The sequence below is a fragment of the Saccopteryx bilineata genome, chromosome 2 (genome assembly GCF_036850765.1).
Source record: "Saccopteryx bilineata isolate mSacBil1 chromosome 2, mSacBil1_pri_phased_curated, whole genome shotgun sequence".
In the NCBI taxonomy this organism is placed as follows: Eukaryota; Metazoa; Chordata; class Mammalia; order Chiroptera; family Emballonuridae; genus Saccopteryx; species Saccopteryx bilineata.
The window spans coordinates 116086483-116108512 of record NC_089491.1 but is presented as its reverse complement, the minus strand read 5'-3'; the positions used below and the strand labels follow the sequence as shown (position 1 = coordinate 116108512).

Here is a 22030-nt window from a genome sequence, read left to right as displayed (position 1 = left end):
ACTGGGTATCTACCCCCAAAACTTGAAAACATTGGTATGCAAAGAAGCATGCACCTCCATGTACATTGCAGCATTGTTCACAGTGGCCAAGACATGAAAACAACCAAAGTGCCCTTTGATAGAGGATTGGATAAAGAAGATGTGGTACATATATACAATGGAATACTACTCAGCCATGAGAAATGATGACAGACTGCCATTTATGACAACATGGATGGACCTTAAAACATTATGCTAAGTGAAAGTAAATCAGAAAGAGCTAAGAATTATATGATTTTACAAAGAGGTGGGATATAAAACTGAGACTAATGGAGGACGTAGACAAAAGAGAAGTGGCTACCAGAGGGAGGGGTATGGGGGGGGAGTCGAGTAAAGAGAGACAAATAGTGACAGAAAATGATTTGACTTTGGGTGATGGGCACATAACGCAATTAACAGTTCAAATGCTATAGAGATGTTTATCTGAAACCTATGTATTCTTATTGACCAAAGTCACCTCATTAAATTTAATTTCTAAACAAATAACAAATAAATAATTTTTAAAAAAGACAAACAACTTGCAGCCTGCGAGGCTCTGGAGGCAGGGCCATGGCCTCATGCCAAGGGCTTGGAAGGCCACACTGAGCCCGACAGGGAACCACTGAAGTTAATCCACTCAGGTACAGTGAGCATCCTCCACACACCAGGCATAGGTGACCAGGTCAGTGGGCACAGCCACTCTGGAGACTGGTAAAGAATGGTTTGGTGAGGGTTAGTTAAGAGGCTATTAGAACATTCAGGTAAGACACCTAAGCATCTAGAGAACTGGAAAAATAAAATCAAGAGACAGGGTAGAAGTGGAGACAAGTGAACCTGGATGTGGGGTCAAGAGAAAAAGCTGAGAATGACTCCGGAACTTCTGGAAGGGGAGGGCTGGGAGAGCTGAGACCATCATCTTCATTTAATAGACTCACCTGCCTTGTGCTGTTTACCTTTCGTGCCTACATGCCTGAGACATCCTTGTATTCCCCACGCGCTCAGTTGATATCTGCAGGTTGATGCTGATTACAAAGCAAGCACGATTCCAAAGCTGAAGAAAGCTTTGCCAAGTGACAGTGCTGATGGATTGAGTACAAGAGTGGATCACACATTCCAGCCCATCTCAACACCAAACCCATCACCCATCTCACACCCTTCATTTGTACAGAGGGTTGTACAGTCAGTGGTTCCTAACCAGGACTGGGCACCAGAAGCACCCACTGGCAGGAGCCAGGGAAAGGTATGTGGAAACACACAAGGCTACCCCTCCCAACATGCTGATTCTGTGCACTAGGGTGGGACTTAGCTAGCTGCTTTTAAACTCCCCAGACGAGTCAAGTTCTCACTCCAGACTAAGAACCACCAATTAAACCCTCATTTTAGAGATAAACAGGCCTGCAAAGCTTAGCAGTGGTCCATAGCTTTGAATGGAGAATGGCCACAGGGAAGAGACTGCCCCAGTCCATGCTGGTCCCCAGGGCTCCTGGCAGAGCTGGGCAGGAAGGCAGAGCAGTACCTGTATCCAAGGGACAATCTGCATCCCTCCTCCCACAGCTGTGCGCTGAGCTCATGGCTGGGGCTGGGGGCGGGGCACTGTGATGGATAGAGCCTGTTCTGCTGGCTACTTCCAGAGGGCCAGGGAGGAAGAGGAGAAATGAAAAGCCAGGGAGATATTTTCCCATGATTTGTGCTCCTCGAGATGCCCTGTAGCAATATTTATCCTGCGGCTCTGTCCCACTTTCGTTTATTATCCAGCTTAGCCTGAGTTATCACAGCCAGGACAGGACCCATAAACTAGCTACCTGACACCATCGAGACCGTGCAGCGTATTTTAAAATCTCAAGGAGCAGCTTTGACCCTCCATGGAAATTTAAAGAAACAGGTGCACTCCTCATCCTCTGGGAATTGTGGCCGTCCCAGAAGCAGTCACAAAGAGAACCTGTCACTCAGCCGCCACACTCCCAAAGACACATGCTGAAGCTTGAGCATCCATGCCCTTCCACGTCCTACCTACTGGTGCAGACCGTATCTGGTCACTGACCTTGTTCAGGCCTGTCAGATACCTTCTAAAGGTCCAGACCATTCCTAGGATTGAATTTTAATCATTTGCCAACAGCATTCATTAAAATATTTGCCAGTAAATGAACAAATAATGAATTTACTGAGTATCTTCTATTATGTATTAGAGCTGTGCTGGGCAAAGGGAGTTAGCAGTATAAGATCAAGTCCTCAATTATCTCATGTAACAAATCTATTCATATGACCTGACCAGACGGTGGCGCAGTGGATAGAGCATCAGATTGGGATGCGGAGGACTGAGGTTCGAGACCCTGAGGTTGCCAGCTTGAGTGTGGGCTCATCCGGTTTGAGCAAAGCTCACCAGCTTGGACCTAAGGTCGCTGGCTCAAGTAAGATGTTACTCGGTCTGCTGAAGGCTCATGGTCAAGGCAAATATGATAAAGCAATCAATGAACAACTAAGGTGTCACAATAAAAAACTAATAATTGATGCTTGTCATCTCTCTCCGTTCCTGTCTGTCTGTCCCTATCTATCGCTCTCTCTGACTCTCTCTCTGTCTGTAAAAATAAAAAAGTAAATTTAAAAAAATCTATTCATATGATACACAGGCCTGCATAACAATACAGGAAAGTAGAAGTCTTGTGGGGGTACGGAGGGCAGTAGACAGCAGGGGTGGCCAGGATGTCTAAGGTCAAGAGATCCTCAGGGTTGGGACTGGCATCAAGGAAAATTCAACAAGAGGTGGACAGTAATTCCCAGACTGACGGCAAACAGTTTCTAAAGCTCACAGATGTCATGTGATCTAGTCACTGGGTTTATGGCAGTGCACAAAATCTCAAGAAAAACACAAAGAAGCCCCACCCTCAAATGGTTAACATTCTGATTTGAGGACATGGGTGCAATAAAAAAGAAAACAATTAAGAAAGAAGTAAAAAAAATACCTGTATATATGTCACGTGTGCTATTCAGAAAATAAAGACAGATAAGGGAGAGAGACCAGGAATGGGTGGGGGAAGTGCAGCTGTCTTAAACAGAATGGTCAGGGAAGGGTTCAGTGGTACACCTGAGCACAGGCAGTAACACAGGGATGACTTGGGAAGCTATTATAATCCAAGTGAGAGATGATGGCAGTGGCTCAGATCAGAGCTGTTGCAGTGGAAATAGTAATAAGAGGATGGGTCCTGACTAGTCTATAAAGGAAACAGAGTCAGGGGGAGGCCAAAAGTGCACTTTCTAACACATTAAGATGTCTATTAGTCACCCAAGTGCAGATGTAAACCCAGGATTTTATAAGTCAAAGAGCCTTAAGAATAGGAGAGACTTTAGAGAATATAACTCAAGAGTCCTAGCCCAACATGCAATGATGTGAAGGTGGACCATGAAGTTTGACCCGGTGGCTCTTCCAGCAGGTGCCACTGTCATGCTGATCCTTCTACTCTACTCAGGGTCCATGTCATCATCCCCAAAACCCTTGCTGGGCTCAGTGGGGGAGGCCTGATCTACATGTCCACCTCATTCTATATGTGTGGCACTCTGCAGCCAAGAGGACCCAAGTGACCTGGCCACGGCCACTCCCATCCAGCAGCAGAGCCAGGCTCAGTGATTTCTCTGTGCTACATAAATCCATAAACTAGATGTTTATTTTTAGGAGAAAAATATCTCTGCTTCTAGAAGTTTTTTTTCCATAAAAGTTGCTTTTAAATTTTGAGGATTTCCCTAAGTATAGAGATTTGCAAAATTAATGCTGCATGAGTTCTGATGCAAACTGGACACATCTGTGGCTGACATAGAATATAGATAATTGTTATTAAATGAGAGTGACTGCAAAGTCTGTCTCCACAGAAAGAAAGGAAAACACTGAGTCATGGACCAGTATGGGTGTGTCAAAGGCTCTGGAATATTCCCTGCAAATACCATGGCAGAGATGAATGGGAAAGAAATTCAGATAAAGTGACATTTACCACGCACCTTCTATTGCCAGGCTCTTCTTCGCCTCGCTCAGTCCTCACAGCAAGCCTGTTAGACACAGTGCAGTGACCAGGTGAAGGACGTGGCACTTAGAGAGGAAAAGGGGCTTGCTCAAGGCCACAGCAGCTAGAAAATGACAGAGATGGAACTCAGGACACCTCATGCCTCCAAGATATTCAGACTCCTAAATCAGCTCTTCCATTGCCACACTGCCTCCTCAAAACGAGGAAAGACGGGTCCCAATCAGGTTCAAGGAGATGACCTCGTCTTATCAGGGAACTGAGCACACCTCAAGGCTCCCCCACACCTTCACCTCCACCATCTCCAGGGCTACACCTTCCTAGACAATCATTTCTGGCCAACTGGGAGTCACTGAGTGCCACAGTGCCTGACATAGTCGTCTTCTTCCCTCCCTCAAATATTGCTCAGAAGTGCCTCCTTTCTTGAGTCCTCCAGACTCACTGCCATGCCTCTGCCTCCTCCAGTGAGATCATGGACCTGGAAGCACCTCACAAAGCCGGGCTCTGCACTGCGTGACCCCAACTCTTGCATCTACAGCCCTTCCCACAGTAATTACCGACATCCTTACTGACACCAAGGCTCTGAGTGTTTACAGTATTCATTATTAACAACTATATCGTATTACTTATGAGCAGCACTCTTCACTTCCCCAGGCTGTCACGCTGTTAGCTCACATAGGCCTTGTCACTACTCCGGTAGTAGGAGGGGCAGGTATGCATCTCGCTGTTTGACACATGAGGAAATTGAGATACGGGGGAACAGAAACTTTCCAAGGACACTGAACTAATTAACAGCTGAACCAGAACTAGAAATCAGAGCTTCTGATTTATAGGAGAAAGGTCTTCCCACCAGACCATATGAACTCCGTCTCGGCCCCAGGGTAGGGTCTTCTCCTACATCTCCTCTCGCCTGACCTGTGGTGGCGCAGTGGATAAAGCGTCGACCTGGAAATGCTGAGGTCACCGGTTCGAAACCCTGGGCTTGCCTGGTCAAGGCACATATGGGAGTTGATGCTTCCAGCTCCTCCCCACCTTCTCTCTCTGTCTCTCTCTCCCTCTCTGTCTCTCTCTCTCCCTTTCTCTCTCCTCTCTAAAATGAATAAATTTTAAAAAAAAGGAAAAACTCCACATCTCCTCTCAGAGTGGCGCAGTCCTCTGGACCTCCCCCAGCCTTGGGGCCAGCTGGCCCCTAACCACAAAGGGTTAAAACAGAGTGAGTGCCTTCTGCTCACTATGGGATAAAACAGAGCACTTTACAGAGAGAGAAGGCAGTTTGTGTGTTGAAGGCCTTCGGCCCTCTCCAATCCTCCAAGTCTAGAAGCTGGATGGTCTGTGAAAACTCCTGAGCAGGTGAAAATGGAGCCAGTTTTCTCTTCCCTGACTCCATGCCACAGAGAGTCCCATCCAGGCAGACTGCTGCCAGTGGGTCTGGAATGAGGAGAGAAATGACAGGAAGATAAGCGTACACACACTTCATGTTCCTAGCTCCATTTAATATCACATGAGATCACCACCTTGTATTTCTCTACTACCTTCCTCCCGAGTCACGTCCAAACCTGAGCTCATCCGTCCACATGCCAGCCCACTGCAGGCCAGGAGAGGAGGCGGCCCAGCAACGACTACGCATCACATCTTACTCATTTGCTCAACAAGTGCTTTACTGACAGAGACGCACAGAGAAGGAAGGTGAGAGTTGCCATGGCTTCTCAAAGGACAGGGTCTGGCCTGGAAGAGAAAGGAGATTTAACAAATCCCTATAACTACTCTTGAGACATCCATCAGTAAAGAGACTAGCTGGACCACTTCACAAGTAAATAATAATGATTCCTAGACAGAGAGAGACAAGAGAGATGCAAGGGAATGGGTAGGGATGGGGAAAGGAGACAAAGCAGCTCAGTTCTCCACTGCTGTGGCACCTGCCTTCTTGGCCTTCAGGCACTCTTGTACACTGGCCCAGCCTCATCACTTGTGTCGATGCATTCTGCTGTGTGCTGGACACCGAGCAGCTTCAGGTAGGGCCCAGGCCTGGCTCATCCAGCGCCCTTGCGGCACCTGGCACATACAAACTGGAAACACATACATGCTGGCTCCTCTCTTAGTGTTGAATTGATAGAGACATAAAAAAAATAGTGAGCCAGAAAGAAAATTTTATGAAAACCTTATCAACTAAATAAGGTTAGAGCATCTGGAAGGAGTTGGTATAGTATAGAGCAGTGGTCCCCAACCATTTTTGGGCCACGGACCGGTTTAACGTCAGAAAATATTTTCACTGACTGGCCTTTAGGGTGAGACGGATAAATGTATCATGTGACCGAGACAAATGTCAAGAAGTGAGTCTTAGACGGATGTAACAGAGGGAATCTGGTCATTTTTTAAAAATAAAACAAAACATCGTTCAGACTTAAATATAAATAAAACGGAAATAATGTAAGTTATTTATTCTTTCTCTGTGGACCGGTACCAAATGGCCCACGGACGGGTACTGGTCCGCGGCCCAGGGGTTAGGGACCACTGGTATAGAGGATGAGATTTTTTCTATGATAAAAGAGTGAATGGTTCTTTACCAAGGATGCTTGATGCCAGCCCTGCCTTGCAGGGGGCACTGAGCTAAATGGTGTGGAGTCTCCCAAAATTGGGCTTCTATAGCACTTTTTGGTCCATTATGTGGGACATGACACTGCCTCCTGGGGTTCCCAAGAGCCATACAGAAGGAAGTCACCCAGGTCATGCCTTCATCCAGAGGCCTACACCTCTTGTTCATTTCACTTCCTCCAAGAGACCTGACCTGGCAGAATCAGGCCTAGAACTCCCAAAGGAGCCAGTGGACGGGCCCAGGGAGGTTCGATGCAAGTGGGGACTCTGTAGGTCCAATGTAAGGTACACCCAGCCCTCACCCAGGAGGACCCTGGAGAAGAATCACTCAGCCTGTCAGCAGCCAGACTCATTCCCCATAGCTCACAGACTTGCAATCCCAAGCTTGCAGAAGAGGCCATGGGAGGCCAGGCTCACAGCACTTGGGCAGTGGCTGCTGGACTTGGACCCACATTTAAGAGGCCTGTGAGCACCCCAAACCCAGCCCATCACAGCCACAAAGCCCATCTCCATCATCCCTGTCTAGCTGAACTCTGGGTCTATTCCAGCACTCATCTTTGCTGAACCACCCATGTGCCCAGCACTCTCATAACTACCAAAGAGAAAGGCAGGTGCAAAAGTGCATAAGACATAACCCCAACCTCGAGAGACTGCAGCTGCTTCTACTCCATATTGAACAATACAACACTGCAGTTTATGCTTACTTCTTGGCCCTAAAATATGTCCAGTCTCTCTGAGTCCTCATTGGCTGGCACAGAGTAACTTCCTTGATATAAGAGCTAAATATCCCAGTCTGTGCTCAAAATCCTACTCCTAGTGCTCAAGTCCACTGGTCATCAGCAATATCAAGTAAAAGCCATGGTGAAATACCACTACACATGCATCAGAATGGCAAAAACAAAAATAACAGAAAATTTCAAGTGCCTAGAGAAACACAGGCCAGCCCGAACCCTCTGCTGGGAGTACGGACTGACACACCACTGGGAAAACTGGGAATAACATCAAAAGTGGAGTATACCCATTCTATGTCTCAGCAAGTCCATTCTTTCCTATAAACCAGGAGAAATGTGTTTTGATGAAAAGGTATACCAGAATATTCATAAAAAAGGAAGTACTATTCAAAAATAACCAAAATCTGGAAACGACTAGAATGTCCATCAACCGTGGAAAGGCTAATCAATTGCGCTGGAGTCCCATGGTAAAAGGCTACAACCATGAAAACTCATGACGACAGCCACTTGCAGCAACATGGATGAATCTCAGGGAGAAATGCTAAAGAATCCAGACACAAAGCGCACACACTACTGTATATGATTCTGCTGACAGGAAGTTCAACAACAAATCTATGCTGTTAGAGGTCAGGATGGTGGTTACCCTTGACAGGGGCTTTTTATTTTTCCTTTGAGATAGAGAGAGACAGGAAGGGAGAGAGAAGGTAAGAAGCAACTCGTAGTTGCTTTCACTTCAGTTGTGCATTACTGACTGCTTCTCATATGTGACCGGGGCCATGCCAGTGTCCCCTTGCTCAAGCCAGTGACATTGGGCTTTTCATACCAGTGACCTTTGGGCTCAAGCTGGCAAGCTTTGTGGTCATGAGGATGATTGCCCCACTCAGGTTAGCGACCCTGGGCTGACAAGCCGTGCTCAGAGCCAGTGACCTTGGTGCATCGAAACAGCGATCTCAGTGTTCCAGATCAATGTTTTATCCACTGCACCACCACTGGTCAAGCTTGTATAGGGCTTTTTGGTGCACTACATGTGACATGATGGCTACCTCCTGAGGCTGCTCTCCGCTGTACCCTGGAGCTCCCTGGGGCCCTTGACCAGGGGCATAAGAGTAACTTCTGGGGTATTAGTAAAGTTCAGTTTCTTAATCTGTGTACTGGTCCCATAATATGTTCACTTCACAAAAATTCACTGAATGCTGAATTTTCATGTCTGTGTGTTTTACCTCAATAAAGGGTTAGAAAAAATTTTCCATTTCTCTCCATTTATGTATCTCTGTAGCCCTTCCATATTAAGGGACAAAAATGTTCATGTAAAAGAAATGACTGATCATCTGTGTGTGTGTATAATAACCTAGTGTTTTATCATCTCTAAAATGAAGACTATGAGATAATCTCTAAGGAACCTTTACACAGCACAATGCTTTGATCCTATTCTTAGTAAAACCTCATTAATCAGTAATAAGAAATACCTCTGAAATTAGTGAAAAGTAAAAAATATGGAACATTTGTTTAAAGAAGGCAGTGTGATTGCTTTTGAGAACTAAGCATATTACAAATTAAAATATAAATGTTCACCAAATGGAAGCTAATAAAAAAATTACAATATACACTAGGCTTACACTATTTAATATAGCTTGGATATTATTAAAATCCAGTGTCTTGCCCACATTAGATCCTCATTTCAACCATTTTAGTCAAGAGGAGTGATGAATGCCAAATTACTACATCTGCTGTATTACACATGACCAAAGTAAAGTGTTATTATGACGGTAACATAAACTCAGGCCCCTCGAGCTCCCAGTCCCGCACTCCCTCCCTAGCCCTGTGAAATGAAGCCACCGGGCACCCTGGGAAAAGATGAGCCTGGTCTGAGCCCCATGCCAATTCCACTCTTTGAGGACCATCCTCTGCATAGGCTGCCTTTGAACATGGCAGACACACAGATTACTTAGGAAATTTATGATGCCCCTGGGAGCTCAGCAACACTTGAAGGCAATGGATTCTAGCAGGCAGCAGATCGCACTTCTAGGCGCCATCATAAATAAAACCTCTGCTCAGTGGCTAATCTCATAGTGCTTCACAAATACACACACGGATCAACAGAGGCACACTCAGAGTCTTGAAAGCTCACACCCAAAGGTACCTCCCTCCAACTCTCAGCAGTCACAGCTTCACCAGCGACCCTTTCTGAGCCTCAGTATCCCCTTCTGTACAACGGGGGGAAATGCTCCACGACCCTCACCTGGCTTTGCAGTGGTGACAAAGGAACTGATTTACTAACACTTGAAATATTTCTGGACTCCCCCACCAAACAAGAAAGTATGGGGGAACAATGCGTCAAAGGCAGTCATCTGCTGGAGGCCAAAGAGCAGCATCTGCCCAAGGAATTGGCATCTCATAAAAGTTTACTGAAGAGTGGGTAAACCTTGATTCCCCATAAACTCTCCACTGACAACTCCCCTTGCCCCCACCAATAGAAAGTGAGCAATGGGTTAGAGAGGCCAAATACTTGACATGGAAGAGTTAACTCACAGGGTGCAGCTTCTTTGTTAAAATCAAAATGTAGTGAGCACTGGGGCCTGAAGACCTTCCTTCCATCAGAAACAAGGGCAGCTGAGTTAGGCCTCCCTTCCCCCAGCCTGGGGCTGTGAGTGAACTTCCCCTCCTCCAGGCTCCACCACCTGTCTCTGGACCAAATACGGATCACAGAGAGGCATTTCCTGAGCTCTGTAAGCTTGCTGACCCTGGAGGTTAATCCTACTTCTCTGTGGCCAGGCCATGCAATGATGAACCTCTCCCTCCCCACCAAGAGAACCACAGAATCCTAGAATTTCAGAGCTGTAAGGGACCAAAGAAACCATTAAATTCAAGGCTCCAAAATGTCCAGGGATTATCCTAACATCACAAAGCAGAATGGAGAGGCCAGAGCTCAAAGCTATGTCTTCCGACCCTCAGCAAATGCTCTTTTTACTATACCCAAGATAAAGCCTACTTGACATCCTAAATGCCATCGTGGCCCTTCAGTGGTGGCGACCTGGAGTGCTATGTAGAAAAGGATTGAGCAGGATGCAAAAAAAGAGTGCTGTGTTCATTTAGCAACGCCTGCATCAAGCCAAGGACGAGGGGTTTTGCAGTTTAGTATTTGCTGACCTGCCACTTTGACTCACAGGACAAACATTCTGCATCACCTTATCCAGAAATCTCTGGGTGTCATTCGTTGGGTTGGTATATGTGCAAGGGCCAGGGAGAGTGCCTAGCCCTAGAGCAAAGAGAGAAAACTGAGTCAGAGTGAAGGAGATTGGCGTGAGCTGGGAGTAAAATCTGGAAAACTCAAATCAAATTTCATCTCGAATCAAATTGAATGCCCACTATGCATTTACTGGACAAAACATGCATCAAATGCTTCCCAAGCAATGCTGCTAACATGCTTCCTAAGCAATGCTGCATCCCATAGAGTGTGAACTTCCCTCCTGTCCTTGCTACTAACACCAGGAACAAGTCACCTTCCTCGCCGCTCTGTAGACCCAGTGTCTGAAAACAGAATTTTGTAAAAACATCCCCCAGAAATGTTGTGAGACAGGAAAGTGCACTGGGAGACAGAAGGTCCTTATCAGTTCAGAGGGCCGCTATCATTTCCTCCTCCTCTTTTCCTTCATCAAGGACTAGGCACCTGAGCCTGGGCCTGAGCCTCCCTGCCAGTCCAGTCTTCCCCAAAGGCCCTGGATAGCTCAGCACTGTAAGTGGTCCCTCCCTCCCTGCAGCCTCTGACCCCACTCAGGGTGGCGGTTGGGTGGGTGGGGGGGGGACTGCAAAAAAACAGAAAATAGAGAAGAGCTGCCTAATCAAACTGCAGAAAGAAATCCAGCCACCACACTAACATAGCAGGTAGTCTCTAATATCTGCAGGCAGCAACTCTCACCAGAGATTTTCTGTATCCTCCAGGGCAGAGTAAGAGATTACCAGTGATGTGTTATCTGCTCCAATTCTTCCTGCCAGGAGTCAAGTATAATACCTTAGTAATGCATTTGCGTTGATGTTCCCTACACAGAGATATGTAAATTATACACAATGGATGGGGAACACCACACACTCACATTTGTCTCTTGCAGATACTTCCTTCTCCAGGATGTGAAACCCAGGAAAATCCTCTGTGCAGCATTAACTGTATGCATAACACTACCCTGGGGGCAGAGACCCAGCACAAACCATCAGTAGCCTAGGCACAGTAATTAAGCAGACTTTGTTGAGTGGCAAAGGTCTATAAAACATCACGCTAGGTGTGGTGAGTGCAGCGACAGAAAGGCAGTAAAATACAAAATGAGAAAGTGTGTTCCCTATCTCATGCCCTGTGTTCTGATTCTGAGATTTAGACATATACATGAGTATTTTATCACAGGAGAGAACGTGAAAAGTGGCAAAACAGAGGTAAAAACATCATGAATAGAAGATTGAAAAGAAAAGAAATCACTGGATTCAATTATAGGGTCAAAGCTTTATGGACAAGATACATAAGCTGGACCTTAAATAGCTGATAGATAGGCTTTGGAATCTGCGAAAGGGCAATGGGGAATGAGGTAGGAAAGGTATGAGGTCAAGGTGGAAAAGCATTCATTCATTCATTCATTCACTCATTCAACAACTGCTCATAGTGCCAGGCAGTTTCCACTGCTGAAGACATACAGGTGAAGAGTAGAAACAAGCACGGTTGTGATCTGCGTTGATTAAAGCCAGGGACCATCGAAAGGAAGGGAATAAGCCTGGAGAAGAGAGCTGGGGCCCTTCCTGATAGATTTACACCGTAAATCTAGCAAGACACCCCTCCCCATTCCCATCCTGTCAACAGTGGTAGGAAGTAGACCTGTGTCCTCTAAGGCTGCCACCACTTTCCCTCCGGCACGGTTACCCAGAAGACTGCTAGGTGCCTCCATGTCTGCCTCAGCTCTCATGGTGGGGAAGGTGATGCTTTGAGGCCTGGGAGAGAAGGGGGACATGTAGTATAGAGCCTGGTATAACTTTAACTTGTCTCACTAACGGCCCTTCATCTACTCAGGGGTCCTATTAGCTCTGTTGAAAAGGTGCTGAGGGGAAAGAAAGTGGTTGGTTCTCCTCTGGTCTAAAAACAGAAATGGATTAAATGAGCCAAAATGTTGAAAATACTCTCTTACCTTTCTTTGCCCAAACACCTATCACCTCTGATCTCAGCTGTCACTATCATCTCTTCCACAGCTCAATCAAGGGCTTGCAAGAGCCCCATCAACTGGAGCCCAAATACCTCTTCAGGTAGGAGAGTTGACAACTTCTCTGCTGCTGGTTCCAGTAGGGCTCACAGCCAGGAATACCTCTGCTATGATGAAAGCCTACATCCTCTTGTTCTGACCTTCACCATCACCAGAATCAATTAGTTAGCATCCAGATACACAAAACACCCATTCTGGAAGTTGTGAAGAACAAGTTAAACAAACACAGAATTATATAATCTCAACACAAGATACTGTCAAAGGGCTGGGAGCTGTATGTTGGTGCCATTGCAGAGAAAGAGGGAATGGCAACCAAGAGTATTTACCCAAAGCCACGCTCCACACTAGGTGTTGTCCTCAGATGATGGGCTGCTCCAAGTGACCTTTAACATTCCACCCATTTCCAAACGTGGTGCTGTACATCACATATCCACACATAAAAAATGAAGTTGGGCCTGACCTGTGGTGGCGCAGTGGATAAAGCGTTGACCTGGAAATGCTGAGGTCGCCGGTTCGAAACCCTGGGCTTGCCTGGTCAAGGCACATATGGGAGTTGATGCTTCCAGCTCCTCCCCCCCGTCTCTCTCTCTCCTCTGTCTCTCTCTCTGTCTCTCTCTCTCCCTCTCTCTCTCCTCTCTAAAATGAATAAAATAAAAATTTAAAAAAAAATGAAGTTGGACCCATAGCTTATACCATACACAAAAATTAACTCAAAAGGGATTATGAACCTAAATGTAAGAGCTAAATCTATAAAACTTAGAAGAACACATAGAAATAAATCTTTGTGACTGTGCGTTAGGCAATGTTTCTTAGACATAAAAACAAAACCAAAAGTAATACAAGAAAAATCAGATAACTTAGACTTCATTAAAATTAAAAAACTTTTATACTGCAAATGATACCACCAAGAAAGTAAAGACAATCCATATAATACGAGAAAATATATGCCGATCATATATCTGACAAGGAGCTTATATCCAGACTATTTAAAGAACTCTTACAACTCAATAATTAAAAAACAAAAACTCAATTTAAAAATAGGGGCCCTGGCTGGTTGGCTCAGTAGATAAAGCGTTGGCCCAGCAGATGGATATCCCAGGTTCAATTCCTGGTCAGGGCACATAAGAGAAATTACATTCTGCTTCTCTCCCCCTTCTCTCCCTCTACCCTCCCGCAGCCAGTCACTCAATTGGTTTGAGCGTTGGCCCCAGGCGCTGAGGATAGCATGGTTGGTCCAACTGTGTCAGTGTCTGGCAGTAAAAATAGCTCAGTTGATTAGAGCATCAGCCCCAAAGAGGGGTTGCCCAGTTGAATCCCAGCACGTGGGAGTCTGTCTCACTATCTCCTCTCCTCTAACTTAAAAAAGAAATAGGCATATTAATATCAATATTTATTAGTATATTAATATTTCTCCAAAGAAGGTACCTAAATGGTAAATAAGTACATGAACAAGATGCTCAACATTATTCATCATCAAAGAAATACAAATCAAATCCACAATGGGATACCATTTCATATCCACGAGGATGGCTACAAAAAGATAGTAACAAGTTTTGGCAAAGGTGTCGATAAATTGGAGTCCTTTATATATTGCTAATGGAAGCATAATATGGTATAGCCATTTGAAAAACAGTGTGGTGGTTACTCAAATAGTTAAATATAGTAACTCTTTCCTGGGTATACAACCAAGAAAAATGATAACATGTCCACCCAGACTTGTACACAAATCTTTGAAGCAATTGCCAAAATATTGAAACAACCCAAATGTCCATCAAGCAATGAATGGATAAACAAAGGGTGACATACTTATACAATGAATTATTATTCAGCAATGACAAGGAATAAAGTACCAGCATATGCGACAACATAGATGAACACTGAAAACATCCTGCTATGCAAAAGAAGCCAGTCACAAACAACCCCATACTGTAAAACTCTACTTATAAGAAATGTTCAGCCCTGGCCGGTTGGCTCAGCGGTAGAGCGTCGGCCTAGCGTGCAGAGGACCCGGGTTCGATTCCCGGCCAGGACACATAGGAGAAGCGCCCATTTGCTTCTCCACCCCTCCGCCGCGCCTTCCTCTCTGTCTCTCTCTTCCCCTCCCGCAGCCAAGGCTCCATTGGAGCAAAGATGGCCCGGGCGCTGGGGATGGCTCGGTGGCCTCTGCCCCAGGCGCTAGAGTGGCTCTGGTCGCAACATGGCGACACCCAGGAGGGTCGCAACATGGCGATGCCCAGGATGGGCAGAGCATCGCCCCCTGGTGGGCAGAGCGTCGCCCCCTGGTGGGCGTGCCGGGTGGATCCCGGTCGGGCGCATGCGGGAGTCTGTCTGACTGTCTCTCCCTGTTTCCAGCTTCAGAAAAATGCAAAAAAAAAAAAAAGAAATGTTCAGAATAGATAAGTCCATACAAACAGAACATAGGTTAGTGATTACCCAGGGCTGTAGATGGAGTAAGGGTTGGAGACTGCTAACAGGTATGGGGTTTCTTTAAGGAGTAATAAAACATTCAAAAACTAAATTACGGTGATGGTTATACAGCTCTAGGAACATACCAAACTACTGAATTGAACATGAAATGAGTGTATTAGTTTGCTAGGGCTGTCATAACAAAGTAACACAAGCTGGGTTACTTAAACAACAAAAATGTATCTTCCCATGATTCTGGAGGCTACAAGTCCAAGATCAAGGTGTTGGAATATTTCGTTTCATGCTGAGGTCTCTCTCCTGGGTTTGTTAATGGCCTTTCTCTCTGTGTGTCTTTTTTTTTTTTTTTTTTTTGCCGACAGAGACAGAGTCAGAGAGGGACAGATAGGGACAGACAGACAGGAAGGGAAAGAGATGGGAAGCATCAATTCTTTGTTGTGGCACCTTAGTTATTCATTGATTGCTTTCTTATATGGGCCTTGATGGGAGGAGGGGGAGGCTACAGCAGAGCAAGTGACCCTTTGCTCAAGCCAGCGACCTTGGGCTCAAACTAGCAACCTTGGGCTTCAAGCCAGCAACCTCTGGGCTCAAGCCAGAGACCATGGCGTCAAGTCTATGATCCCATGTTCAAGCCTGCGACCCCTCACTCAAGCTGGTGGGCCTGTGCTCAAGTTGGATGAGCCCATGCTCAAGCCAGCGACTTCAGGGTCTTGAACCTGGGTCCTCTGCATCCCAGTCCGATGCTCTAACCACTGCGCCACCGCCTGGTCAGGCCTTCTCCCTGTGTCCTTACACAGCTTTTCCTCTGCATGTTTGTGTCCTCATATCTTCTTAAAGGACCAGCCCTATTGGACTAGAGCCCACCCCCATAGCCCCATTTAACCTTAATTACCTTTTTGAAAACTCTAGTTTTAAATACAGTCACATTTTGAGTTACAAGAGGTTAGGCCTACAACATGTGAATTGGGGTAGGAGACATACAACTCAGCCCATAACAATGGGAGAATTTTATGGTATGTGAATTATATCTCAATACAATTTTTTTTAAATCCCATCCACAAATCCTACAGATTAAACAGTCCAGCCCACTGGTCTACTAATGGGAAACTGAAGGCCAGAGAAGGGGAGCTGCTTGCCCCCAATCACAGCTGGTCAGAGGCAGCACTGGGAGAACTCATGGCTCCCACTTCACCACGTCCCATGTTCTTTCCACTACACCCTCCTGCTGCCCTTGCTTCTAGGACTCAGAAACTGAACAGACAATGATGGAAAAAGTAAGACAATTTTACACTTAAAAGAAAAATGCCTAAGAAGTTAGATCATGTGCAATTAAGGAGTAAACAACAGTCCACAGCTTGTGGGAAATGGGGGACAGACAGCAAAACTCTGAGGAGGCCTGGAAGAGACATGCACAGTGACAAGCAGAGAGTCCGTGGGTGACGTCTACGTTAATTTCCTATCTGCTGTGTGCCAGGTGAAAGAGGAGCGTGTTCCTAAGCAAGATGTGGTTTACAGAAGCATTGGCACTTGAGCTAATCCCTGAAGAACAGGCCTAATTCCACTTGGGTGAGGGCTTTGCAAGCAAAGGAACCACATGGCCAAAGGTAGGTAATTTCTAGATCTGTTCAGGAAATGATATGCTGGCCAATGCTCTCTACAAGGAGCAGCGGGGGATAACAAAGCACAGGAGGCTGAGGTCAGATTCTGGAGAGCCTTGCATGCTACTCTTAGAAGCACAGACTTGAGAAAAGTAACAGGGAGTCCTGACAAGGCTGGGACATCACCTGAGGAGTGCGACAGGAAGGTGGCCCCACCCACAGCCAGCAGTTGGACTGGGTGGCCACTTCAATAGTTCCTATCTGAGGCACTCACAGGACAGGGGAAGCTGGCAACAGCTGAAGGGAAAGAGCCAATGAGAAACAGGGAGGCAGGAAGCTCCCATCTCTTAAGGGGACTCACGGATCTTAATTAGACCTAGGAAAGCAAGAAGTTGAGGAAAGCAAGAGGAGGGAACGCTCTGCAGGCACTGAAAAGCCACCAACTCCTGGGGCCCATGTTATGATCGGTGCTGACAGCCCTTCATCTTCTCCATTGCTTTCCTTTTTTCAGAAGATAAAGGGAGGGGTGAGGAAGAAAAGAGAAGCACAATGGAATTGCCTGGTGAACAAAAGCCCTGGCACGTTTTCACTAATCGTTTTTAACAGGGTGTGCTGCTCTGTCATCACCCTATAATCATACCTAATGCAGGGACATAGCCCATAACTTACAACTCGGGCGTAAGTGCATCCTGGACGGCAGCGGGGCCTGCCTGCCCGCCGCCTGCCAAGTGTCCACCTGATCCGGGAGAGAACAGGAAGGCCCAGGTACACAGAATGGGAGAACACAGCATAAAAGGTCAGGAGGCCTTGGTTCAAGTCCCAGGTATCTCCTTTACCAGCTCTGTAACCTTGAGCAAGACACTCAACCTTTTTAGGCCTCAGTTTCTTAGTCTGCTCTGACAACAACAGCAGTTATTACTGATTCAGTGACTACTATGTACCAAGGACAATTTTAGGTCTTATCCCTTACAAAACATCCTATGTGGTATTAGTCCCCCATATTCCAGATGGAGAAACCGGGTTCCAGAGGTTAAATAGATTAGTCAAGTTCAGAAGGCTATGCTTAAACCCAGATTTACCTCGCTTTGAAATCGCTGTTTTTATACGATGCCACAGTTATGTGAATTAAGCAGAAATAATAATATATGCTCTCCTCATCTTTATCTGCTTGCTTTGAGGCTCAGTGGAGAGAATTCATACTTGAACTGCAAAGGTATTATAGTCCTTACCAGTAACGTAGTTACTCAACGTCAAAACGTGGTGGCCCTCATCAGCTAGACTTCATCTCAACTGGGGCCCTGGCTCCAGGCCCTTCTCCTCCAGCAAGCCCTTAACTAGCCCAGTCCAGCACCCCATCCCTTCTAACACTGCTGACCCAGTATCATTCCCTCCAGGACTCTCGGTCTGTGGGTTCCACTAGACTCTTAGCAGCAAAGCCCAAGCTCACCTTGATTCTAAACCCCAGAGTCGACTGCATCAGGAAACAGAGGGTGTCGCCATTAGCACCTTCCCTCCTGTGCGCTGAGGCCCCCCACCTGCTACCCCACCTCTCCCCAATCCTAGAGGGGATTACATGAGAGGATGTAGATATGGCCTCTAGCATGGCACGCAGCACCAAGAAGGCTGCTGTTCTTTACTGCTGTTCACAAGATCTGAGCCGTGACAACGCACAACATTTTGATGCTTTAATATCACATGCCCTTCCTCTCATACAGTCATCACATGCCAAAGGTGCACCCAGAAAAATGTCTTGATGTTCCTCACACAAGCTGGGAACGACACCAACTTGTTATTAACAGAGAAAAATAGAACCTGACATTGTCAGTGATCTGAAACCTCCCAGCTGAGGAAAGCTTTGTTTTTTAATAAATAATAAATAACACAGGGTGTTTATTTCCCTAGCAAGTCATATTTCTTAAGTATCACTAGGCTCGTACGTCATGGCTGTCACCTAAGGAAACGTGGAGCAGTGCTGGCATCCTCAAGTCCCTCCCCTACCTGAGGAGTTCAAAGCACCTTCATGTTCTCCACAGCTCTCAGAGAACAGACAAGGAGGGTGGGCCCTGGCATCTCTGCCTCCAGAGTACCTACAATAAATACTTGCTGAGAGTGCCTATGGGGGACTCTTTCTCACTGTACGGATGGAATAACGGAGGAAAGGCCATTTACTCAGCACCCACCTAACCAATTTCCCCACTGCCAACTCTGTGCTTCAAGCCCTCTCTCATCCAAGGCCTCGCTCCTCTCAAAGGACTTGCCAGAGGAACTGGAAAAAATTGCCAGAGGAACTGGAAAAAGAAGACACTGTCTCTTACTTGAGACGGACAGAAACAGACACTCGCTCTCATCGCTTGCTGCAAGGGTGTACAGAGACTTAAGTCCTTCTCAATGCCTCTGTTAGTTCTAACTGCAGGAGTGGCCCTCTTGTGATGACTTCCTGCATGTTCAGAACAGAATCAACTGTCCCTGACTGAGCATTTCCAGAGTAGCTTGTCTTCTGCTTCACTTATGTCACTGGTCATATAATGTTGTAACTGTGTGTAACTGTGTGCAAGTTGCTTCCCCCCATAATCTTTACTACCATTACAGCTCTGTGCTCCTTCTACACCCACAAATGCCCAGCATAACAATTTACCCATTCTACATAAAACAAGGGTCACAAACGGGCACCCTAAACCTCAGACATACTTTGTTAAGTCTCCACCAAATTTTAAATTTTTAAAAAAATTTTAGTGTGGCAACAATCGGCTGAACCTGAACAGCAGGAAGGTCCTCAGATGGGGTATATGGTCTTCGATTTGCCGCAGACCCACCCCTCTAATCTTTTTACTCATCTGAGTTCGCAGCGCTGCATAAAGTCTGGTTGAACAGGTGAGCCTGTGGTCATTCCAGACCACAGAATTCCTGGGGGTGAGAGCCAGATCTATTTCTTTTGTTTTGAATGGGGTCAGAAAGGAGAGTGGACCTAGGGAATTAACGAATGAGTTAACCCACACAGTCAAAATCTACATACCCAGGCCAGCAGGCTTCAGAGCCTGAGCCACACCAAAAATGTAGAGTTACCAGCCTTTAAAATAGGGTCTCTAGGCCCTGGCCAGGTGGCTCAGCGGTACAGCGTCAGCCCAGCATGTGGAAGGTGGAAGTCTCAGGTTTGACTCCCAGTCAGGGACACACAGGAGAAGCAACCATCTGCTTTCCCACCCCTCCCCCTCCCCTTCTCTCTCTCTCTCTCTCTCTCTCTCTCTCTCTCTCTCTCTCTCCCTCCCTCCCTCTCTCTCCCCCCCCCTCCCTCTCTCACAGCCAAGGCTTGAATGGTTCCAGTAAAGTTGGCCCTGGGGGCTAAGGATGGCTCCATGGCCTCGCCTTAGGTGCTAAAGTAGCTTGGTTGCCAAGCGAGAGAGCAATGCCCAAGAGGGGCAGACCATCGCCCCCTAGAGGGCTTGCTGGGTAGATCCCAGTTGGGGGTATATGTGGGAGTCTGTCTCTCTACCACCCCACCTCCCACTTAACTAAAAAATAAAATAAAACAACATAAAACAGGGACTCTGTTGCCTAACTCATTCCCAGGTTGTTTGTAAGGACAGACTTAACCAAGATCTGAGCTAATCACATGGGCCCTTCTCAGGCCCCTGACTTCTGGCTGGTATTTAACCTAGAATGAGATCTTCCATACTCTAAGAACAATGCCTGGTTTCTTATCTCATCCTAATAATACAAGCAAGGGAGAAAGAAAAAAGAAACCAATAAAAAAAAAGTAAGATACACACACATATATAAGCACATATATTACGTATTAATATAATATATTGGTGTATATTAATGCAGTATCTGTAAGGTAAGTGTGAACAGCTAAATGTTCAACAATGAGAAAATTGGTAGGTACTAAATAATTATTGTGTGCACATTTAAAAGTCTAATTGTGATTATTATGTAGCCATGTTCTATCTACATTATGACTATACAGTAACCATGTAAAAATCATGTTTAGAAGTAAATACAGATGCAGGCATCCAGAAAATGGGGAGTTGGTTTGTCATGTTGGCAGCTTTGTGGGCATCCTTTTTCCCCTATTCCTTTGATTTGTCCTTTCATTGTACATTTTATATAAGTTAAATGCCCAGCCCACTCCTGACCCTAAAATAAGCTAGCACAATTCCAAACCAGATCATGACGAGGGGTAAGTGAGGAAAGTCTACTGTGCTCAGTGCCATCTTAGAGTACCATGGGGACAGGAACAAGGCAAGGGTTTTGATCACAGATCAGTCTGCAGAGTTGGGGGGGCTCCAAAGAAGGGACTCCCTGCACCACACCCCCCCCAACATGCACACACTACAAAAGGCAGTTCAGCACTCCTCACGGCGCAGACCCCGCCTGCCAGCCCACCCTTCCTGCGTGGGCCCCTGCTGCTCTGTCACCCGTGTGTGCAGTGGTCTCAGAGGGCCTTCTTCTGATGCTCCTGAGGTACGCAGAGGGCTCTGAGGGCCTCCAGGCCGTGCTGTCACACCAGCAGCCCTATCTATCTCTCCAAGTCCCCTGTGGAGACTTGGGAGCCAGGTCCAGGGAAAAGGCTGCTCACCGAGGAAGGCAGGAGCATTGAAGGACAAGATGACCACTGAAGCACCTTCTGAAAGGAGGGGACCACCACGGCATCAGGCTGGAGGCTGCAGCGGAGCCTGGGCAAGAAGGGAGGAGCTGAGTGGGCCCTGTGGGCGACCAGAAGACCTGACCTCGCAGTGGCCTTCTGATGGCCAGGTGCTGAGGGACATTAGGTGACAGCTGCCTTTCTGTAAACTGTGAGAGAACAGTGGTGCTTGGAAAAAAGAAAGCGAAACTTCCTTCACAGAGTTTCCAATCGGATCAGACTCCTCAGGGAGAGATTCCCACTATGAATCACACCCAAATCCAGCAGGGCAACCCATTTGCAGGGAAATTCACTTACATTCAATTGTTGGTCTTCTACTTTTCAATTCCAAAAACTGGCTTTTTGTAAATAAAATATAAAGAAAGGAAAGGAAGAAAGGAGGAAGGGAGGGAAATTTCCTTTATTGCTGTCCTATTCTGTTCAGTATTTGTGGTTATGGAGGAAGTCCACAAGAATGGGGCCACAATCCAAACAAGCAAGGGTAGGAAGCGGGTGGCCCAGCTGGTCAGGTCCTTAAACCCACTGAAGGGCATGTGCAACCCCCTTGCCTGCCCAGCTGGTAGCATCTGCCTCGAGAGGAAATGGCAGGGGAGGGCTGGAGAGGGCCAAGAGGGACCAAATGTGAAGGCTGGTGGCTAACGCTGCCCCTCCTCCTGTAAGCAATCCCCACCAGAGGGTTATTTCCAGGCACTTTTCCTGTGAGAAAAGAATGGGAGGAATGCAGCCTAGCCATTACCCAAATCCACCCCATAAGGGCTCTGTGCCCAATTACGTACCGTGGGGT

The 22030-nt window shown here is 46.5% G+C and overlaps 1 protein-coding gene across 3 annotated transcripts in view; it reads right to left on the bottom strand.

Annotated features, from left to right (window-relative positions):
- Positions 1-22030, bottom strand: part of TSPAN9 (tetraspanin 9) — a 227314-nt gene that overhangs the window by 133232 nt on the left and 72052 nt on the right. Inside the window, exon 3 of one of the 3 annotated variants that reach the window (XM_066257704.1) lies at positions 4006-4131. The exons of the other annotated variants lie outside the window; for them this stretch is intronic. The gene's annotated coding sequence lies outside the window, so the exon portion shown is untranslated. The remainder of the gene's footprint in view (positions 1-4005; positions 4132-22030) is intronic. 3 annotated transcript variants of the gene reach the window in all.